The sequence below is a fragment of the Neltuma alba genome, unplaced genomic scaffold, assembly GCF_004799145.2.
Source record: "Neltuma alba isolate B1F8T4 unplaced genomic scaffold, ASM479914v2 tig00003920_pilon, whole genome shotgun sequence".
Classification (NCBI taxonomy): domain Eukaryota; kingdom Viridiplantae; phylum Streptophyta; class Magnoliopsida; order Fabales; family Fabaceae; genus Neltuma; species Neltuma alba.
Window position 1 is genome coordinate 71,486 of NW_021633479.1, and position 8,447 is coordinate 79,932.

General features: G+C 34.5%; 1 long non-coding RNA gene and 1 pseudogene across 1 annotated transcript; both read right to left on the minus strand.

Annotated features, from left to right (window-relative positions):
* Nucleotides 1-779: 779 nt before the first annotated feature.
* On the minus strand, nucleotides 780-7,317 carry LOC114743051 (uncharacterized). The gene is made up of 3 exons (XR_003739956.1): nucleotides 7,240-7,317; nucleotides 6,098-6,301; nucleotides 780-1,392 (listed from the first exon to the last, which is right to left on the minus strand). It is a non-coding gene; the product is annotated as an uncharacterized LOC114743051 (long non-coding RNA).
* Nucleotides 7,318-7,345: 28 nt separating this feature from the next.
* On the minus strand, nucleotides 7,346-8,442 carry LOC114743049 (pentatricopeptide repeat-containing protein At4g21065-like; annotated as a pseudogene).
* Nucleotides 8,443-8,447: the final 5 nt, after the last annotated feature.

Genomic DNA, 8,447 nt, shown 5'->3' on the forward strand with positions numbered 1-8,447 from the left:
GACATATTTTATAGAAGGATATTTTAATAACTTTAATAATTTCTTTTTTTTCCTCTATTTTTTAATTTGTTTACTCAAAATGATAACATTTTTCCTTCAATTTTTTTCTTTTCCCCTTCTTTCATTTTTCCCCCTCAACTTTTCTTGCCATCCAAAATAGCATACAAACTGACACACAATTATGCGCAAAAAATAGACTCAAATTTTCACTTGCCTCGAAGTGAATCAAGAGAAGCCAAACCGATTTAATTTTATTGATGACTTGGACATTGATTTAAGTATTCATGATATCATATTGATTTGAAAATTGGTATTATTAATTAGGCATCATGGTTGGTTTGATATCAGTTCTATGTATTAAGCTGTTTATATCATTTCATAGATTGCTGCGTCAAAAGCATAAATTATTTCTTACATGTCTGATTGCCATGTTAATAATAATCACTTGAGAGATATCTAAAATTGCAGACTTTCTTTTCCTTTGGATTCTGACTTCATATCGCATGACATAGAAAATTAATTTTTTTACCTTATAATTTCGACTTAGTTGTATCTCAATGTTTAAATTTTAATTCGATGTAACCCAATCTCTATAATTTTAATTCAATTGAAACTCTTTCTCTAAATTTTGACTCACTTTAATTTTAATTTTAAAGCTTTAGTCTCTAAACTTAATAAAAAATATAATTTTATTTTTTAAAATATAGAGTCTAATATTTTAAATGATTAAAATATAGAGATTAGGTTATATTAAATCAAAGTCACAAGGACATAAAGATTAATTTTCTCTATATTACACACACACTAATTTAAAAGGTTCATTTTCTCAAAATGTCAATGTTCATAATTTAATTTGAATAATTGCTTTGTAAAACAGCTCTTCAATCATCTGAAAGCCAAGTGAGCTTCTAACACTGACTGAACATAAGCCATAAAGCTCATTTATCTGAAAAGGATCAGGCCCGAAAAAAAAAAGGGCAAAAAAGGTCAGGCAACGGGTGCCGTTTCATGAGCTCATCTTGTATCTTGGAGTCCCCTCAGCTATACACTGTTCACATGACCTATATAATATATTTTCAAGAACTTCCTGCTGAATAGTTCTGTAGCTTCTGCATCCCTATAGTTTATTTCACCTGGAGGCAATATAAAAGAAATCAAATGGATTCAGGGAGCTTCTTGGGAACACTTGTTGATCAGGCTAAATTAAGAAACTACTCAAAATGAATTTAACTGGGCTCAAAAGCCCGATTATTAATTAAAAAATTGGCAGAAAAACAGAGCAGAAGAAGCCTGTAGGCATCAAATTTAGCAATTCAAGATGATGATGGTGGTGGTGGTGGTGGTGATGAGATGGAGCTTTCCAGCATTCTTATCTTGGACGTCACTGCAGAGCTGTGAAATGAAAAAATAATACTAGCTAATCATACCCCATCATAATACTCCCTCCATAACATATTAATTGCATACCGTAGATAAGAAATTTGATTAAAATCAATTATATAATAGTAAGGATTCAAGTAAGTTTTAACACATTATTGGTACTACTATCAAACGACAGTCAATCCCATAGAATCATCAACTAAGCCTAGACAGAACCACAGATATGTGAATGACAATATAAATTCATATTTCGTAGACAACAGAAGGGAGGGTCATGCTTGGTTGAACAGGATTTTACTCCCCTGCGCTGCCAAGAAAGAAGGTCATTTCCAACATCCCAATTTCATATAATCACAACCAGAGGATAGATTTACACTGATATTGTGATTCCACCGTGCTCTATGTTCATATATAAATTTCTAGGATTAAAGTTTTACAGAGGGTATCAGCATGTTATGATCTTATCCTAGTATACTGTGAGGGGAAAAAAATTCTCTTCAAAATGCGTTTGTCTCCAATATTTTTTCCAATAGACAAACTAGTGTTTTAGATATTGTTTAAAATATTGAAAGCATAGGTGTTATTGATGGAAAATATGGGAAGACTTATCGTTGAAGGAAATGATGTTTAGTTTATTTTATATCTGGCAAGTGGCAGAGGAAATACCCTACTTTTATGTTTTATTTTATTTACTTTCTGTTATAGCTTGCAATTGGCAGAATATTGCCTTGTTATATATAATATTTTGAACTTTGGATGTTTCCTTCCTAGAGAGGAAACGCTAGGATATTATTTTGTTTTCCTTCGTGTGAAGGAAATCTCACTTTATAAATAGCAGCTAGGCAACACTTGTAGACGGACTTTTTGTTTTTTGGACGAATGAAAATATGTTACCTTGATCAGATTCTGGTCTCTCTCCATATTACCCTTCGTTCTGTCTCATCTCCATCACCATTTTCTGTTCTGGTACCCCCTTTTCTCCTCTGTTTCTGTCTCTCTCTCATATCCCTCTGTTTGTACATGTGAAAGTGTGTATGAGTGTGTTTTGCATCAGTTATAGTCCAAAATACAAAATGAACAGCTAGCTTTTTGTTGAGAGAAGGGTTTTTGCAGAAGATGAAGCATTGCTTCTTGTTTAAACTTCTCAGTGGTGCACAACTTAGTTTCTCTCTGCTTACCAACTATTTTTACTCTTATTATCATGGATTAAACAAAACACAAAATTGAAGCACATTTTTGTTTGAAGATGTTAACAACGGAACATTCTTTTTATGATTGGTACGAAGGCAGCAGAAGGGGGTTGGCAATGGTTGTCTGTTATGCTGTAAGCATATATCATCCCAAGTTTGCACCCATTTCTCTGGCGTGCAATCTGAACACCTTTATAGGCCTCAAATTTGAACATTTTCTATAGCCCCTTCGTTATTAGAGACTTAAACTAATTATCACTTCTATTTGTCCAAGGTTGAACTTTTTATTTAGTCATAAAGAAGAATATTAAGTCCGCACTGAAAATATTCAATATTTCAATAATGGAATTATCATCGTGATATAACTCAATTTGTCATACCCATTTTGTACAATTTGTGTGAGTATCGGTGACTTGAGATTAGCAAATATTTGATTCTTTAAATTTTAATTTAAATTAAGCAGAAAAAAGTTTCTTATCTAACCATCCAGAATCAACCTTCTCCCCCTCTTTTCCCCCCTTCTTAAGAAGCTGAGCCAAACTGCTTCGACTCATTTTTCAAACAAAGGAGTGGTTTCATCACGTCAACTACGAAAAAGCAAATTTGCTGGAATACTTGGAAGCTAATCCAAGGATTTGATTCACTCACCCTAACCTCAACAATATAAATCATAAATAGTCAAAAAGAGACCGCCAAAAATTTCACTCTAAGTATAGCTTTAAAAGTTTACTGGCAACTCTACAGTAAAATCCATACAGAATATAAGGAAAAAAGGGAAGGAATAGACAAAAAGGATAATAAAATCTGACTGGAAATAGGATAAAACATGTCGTGCTTATGGAATTATTCATTTTTCTAGATCATCCCCAATATCTCCAGTGCCATCATCTGAAAGACCAGAAAGGTTGTTTGCAAATGTGGGATTCAGATTAACATTGGAATTCTAGGACTATTGACAATGGATAAATTGCAACTTACATCACATATAGATTTTGCTATCAGCTGGTTAATCTTCTCTTGATTATTGTGGCAACTGTAACTTCCACCACTTACTAACCAGACTAACCATGATAGAAAGGACTAAAACTAGTAAACATACCCTATCATGGTTATTTAAGAACAATCACATCACTAAGGGGCTAACCATGATAGAAAAGCATTCGACCTTAATTAAGGCTATCATGGTTAGAAAAGAATAACCTATATTTGTAATCACGCCAACATGGTTATAAAACAATACGCCTCTAAATGATAAATTATAATAGCAGTTTAGATTTGACTATATTAGTCAATACTAGCAACAATTAAACTTGCAAAAATTACCATTATCACATCGTGGATCCACAATAATTCAATCACATGCAATCTAAGGGCATCAGGCCCACTACCAGCACTCTAGTCCAATGTCCAAACAAAATAAACCAAGGATAGAAAGTATAATACGTTCATTAAGTCAAACGACATAAAAATATAAGAAGGTAAAATAAGTCCCAAATGAATGCAGTCCTGATGCGTGGCAATATACGAAAAGATTGCATAAAAATAAGGTCCAGAAGCTCTACACTGTCAGCTACAGCTATTGAGCCTCAGGAGTCTTCCCCGAAGGTCCTGCTAACGTATTGTTTCCTGAAAATGGTAAAGCAACAGGAATGAGACAACGTCTCAGTAACTAAATCCCTACCTATCCCACACCCTAGCATGGGCTAGAGAGGTGTCAGGTGGGATACACAGAGCTAATAATAGTTGATAAACATTTATTTAACATTTAAACTCACAATAATCATACAAGACAAATATTTCCACCAATCTCATGCAGTTGATACATTTCAAAAGAGATAACATATTGTCATTTATTTAAAAGATGGAAATATCAATGAATATCCCATGTCATATGCAATTCCTGAACCCAAATCCATCCTTATATCCTCCTTATTTCCGCCGACTGGACCCATGGGCTAAGTTCTTTCCATTTAACTGGCAACTCTGACAAGCTCACCACACGAATGATGTGGACCGGCCAAAGACCACAGAGCACTCGGTGGACCATGGGTCCCCCTCGAAGAACTAGTGGGGTGTCGCAGTCCCTCGAAGAACTAGTGGGACAATAATAGCAGCCAACCATAGAGCTCCGTATGGAGGCTAATACCACGTGGCAAGTATATGAATCTCAATAACTCCAATTACCTCCTTTCCCCCCGAAATAGATGCACAGGGTTCAAAATGACACATTTATATGCATAATCAACAGAATTTCATAATAACACATCATAATCATGATCACCAATTTCTTGCAATACAAACTATGTCAATCCTTTTTAAAATAGCATCCCACAAGACAGTTCATACAAAACGTAATATACTTTTATAGAATTAGTTATAAAGCTGCTCACCAACTTCATACTAGAGCATGCAACAGATAAAATTTAGTTACCTGGTCTCCTAGCTAACAGTCAACTACAACCAGAGTCCAACCTCGAAAATGCCACAATAGAGTTTATATCTACAAACAAAATTAAAATATTATCTCTATAGTACTAGAGTAGGCTACTCACAAAATTCTAGCCTCTAACTCCTTTTCTAAAAGCTTTAATTTTACTCAGAACTCTAGCCTAAAAGACATTTCTCTAAGGTTTGGAATGAGAACATATATATATGATTTAGACTCGATTCCTAAATTTTCCTTACTTAAGTATCCTTTAATTATTAGATTATTTTATTAGAATCATCAAATTCATAAGGTAAACAGACAAACTGTAAATTTATAACTTATATTCCATCTTCGAAGGACTTAGACAAATAGACTTAGTATGAACCAAATTATTCTCACTACAGAAGTTAAAACCTTAATCTAACCGTTGAATTTAATTCCCTATCTATCATGATACTATCCTCCAAATTATAGCTCAATCTAACGGTGAATGAACTTTAAAATGCTAATTTACTATTCAGGACTCTTTCTGCTAAATCCAAAAGATATAAGTTAAAAACGTACCTAATAACTTGTAACTCGGAGATCAAAATGATGATCCAACCGTTGAAATTAACGATTTGGATGTCCCAAATGGACTGACCAAATTTCAGTCCGATCCAACGGTTAATAAACTCACAAATAGCACTTTTCTGAGACTACCTCAGATATGTGCGAAAATTATTTACTCACTTCAAGCTCCACTCATTATCTCCTATATATAGGCTGCTCAAACTCCTTCACTCTAAAGATTAGTCGATGTGGGACTTCTATACCATGGTTTAATTTTCTAGAATATCATCCACACACACACAATCACACACAAAAACATTATTAAATAATAATAATAATAATTTGCCTATATCTAACTTCTTTTTTTTTTTTTAATTAACTTAATACTAAAATATATTTATTCATAAATTTAATTAAATACTAGATAAAAATAAGGATGTTACAGCAACCATTACAATTGGAGATGGACAAACTTGAATGTGCAGTATACGTAATTTTTTTCAGAAGCCAACATCAGATTCTAAGGGCTAAAATAAACAAAGCGTACCTGCTTCATCATCAGTGTCTCCCTTTTCTCCCAGAAGAAAGACATACAAGTCTTGCTCAGTTGAGATTGTAGTTTTGTTCTTTTTCACTTCCTCTATCCCTTGATTAGAGGTAAATCCAACATTTCTTGATTCTCTTGCTTGGTGATATTTTTCTTGTTCAGAGGATTTGACTTTGGCATCCTCCATATTACTGTTTCTGACAGCTAAGGGGAAATTATGAAACAAGGGAGTTCAAGAACAGTAAAAAATCAGTACACAGCTATATACTAGGTGAGAGCGCAGTAGAACGAGGGATATACAAGAGATACCCGCATATACAACGTGTACATCATTTTTGTTTCCAGAGTACATCAATTCTTTTAGTGGTGCTACCCAAATACTTCACCAAAATAGTTGTTAAGATGAACCTTTTTTTTTTTTTAAACGATGAACATTTTATACAAATCCAGTTAAATTTTATATTCATGTAAATGGACTGCACGAATAGTTGTTGAGAATATCATGGGTGTGTTAGCATTCTGTTGCCAGTACTGGCTCTTCTCTAGCAATCCAAATTACAATTTGAACAATTTACATGAACATATCACTTGGGGAATGCTCCTTCAACTTTTAATGCCTAATGAGCATAGGATTTTCAAGTCTCACAGATGAGAAATGATTCTTCTAGGTCTTTAGGAACTCAGAGGACAGTATAAATATAAACCCCACATGAAAACAAATAAATATCTGTTAAGCACAAACCACATGCGATATTCACCAAACACAGAAAGGCAAATGAAAGATATCGTTTTAAGTTTCATTTGACAAATAACAACAATACCGTCTGGGATAAGATAATTGTATAATTTCTTCTTATGAATAAAGAATTCTATGATTGGAATTACCATTAGCATTCCCGAGAAAAAAAATACCCGACATAGCACGGTTAAAGGGGATAATAATCTAAACCAACAACATACAACCAAGTTGAAGAGTAAAAATCTCAATTATCATTAAGTAGATTCTAGTTGTAACTATATGCCATACGATAATCATGATAAATTTTAGTATTCATGGGTAGGGATGGCAAGGATTCTAACATAATATATAAGTTTTGTCAAAAATGAATTTCAGGAACTGAGGAGATATGACCTCTTGTTACCTTCAAAAAATTCATTTTATCAACTCAATGATCCGGTTAGCCAGACTTCGTACAACCATCAAAGAGAGACGTTATACGCCCAGCAACTGAGCCAGCAAATCATGATAAGCTTGCACAAGACATCCTTTACCAATACTCGGCAAGAACATGATCCCTTTGCTAAATGATGGAAACGAGTTCGATCCCGAATAATGATATGTTTGTTAAAGATATTTGAAACATGCTTCATGAAATCATGGCAATCACTACATATTCTAAGGTTCTTGATGATCCTTATGGTTTTTCTATCCTGATGATTAACAAGCATATAAGCCACTGCCAGTTTCTCGCTATGATAACTCAGACTATATTCCTTTTCTTCTTCTTGAATGTCATGCAGCACGGAGGATGTATTAGGACTGTAACCTCCACCTTTTAGAGTATCTATAACTGAAACTAGTAACTGTCTAATCTCCTCCCATTGTGGATGAGAACAATCTCCAGATACAAACTCATGAATTTCTTGATCAATGTTGATCAAACTATGGCCAGGCTCCTTGATAATTTTATTCTCCTTCATTGAGTTCCTCAAGCCAGCCTTCTCAGTCCATTTACCAACTACACCATATGCATTTGATAAAAGCACATAATCACCACCATGATGTGCGTCTAGCTCAAGGATTCGATTTCTAGCCTTCTTGGCCAACTGCAGGTGATTGTGTTTAACACATGATCCAAGAAGAGTTCTCCAAATAACAGAATTTGGCTGGACTGGCATTTCCTCCACTAACTTAAAAGCTTCAAGGAGGAGACCAGCACGGCCTAAAAGGTCAGCCATGCAACCATAGTGCTCAATCATTGGCTCAATGTGGTACTCATTCCTCATGCTTTCAAAAATCTGCCAGCCTTCCTCCACGAGACCACTATGACTACAAGCCAGTAAAGCACCAATAAATGCAACACTATCAGGCTTAAAATGAAAACTTTTCATCTCATAAAATGCATTTAAAGCCTCTCTACCATAGCCATGCACTGCCAATCCAGTTATAAACGTAGTCCACGTAATAACATTCTTAACAGGCATTTCATTAAAAATTTTGACCGAGCGATCAATGCAGCCACATCTTGAATACATATCAATAAGAGAAGTACCCAATGAACTGTTAGAGGCAACCCACTCCTGGCAATCAGTGCGTGAACCCAAATCCCCAATTCCAAGGCACCCAGTA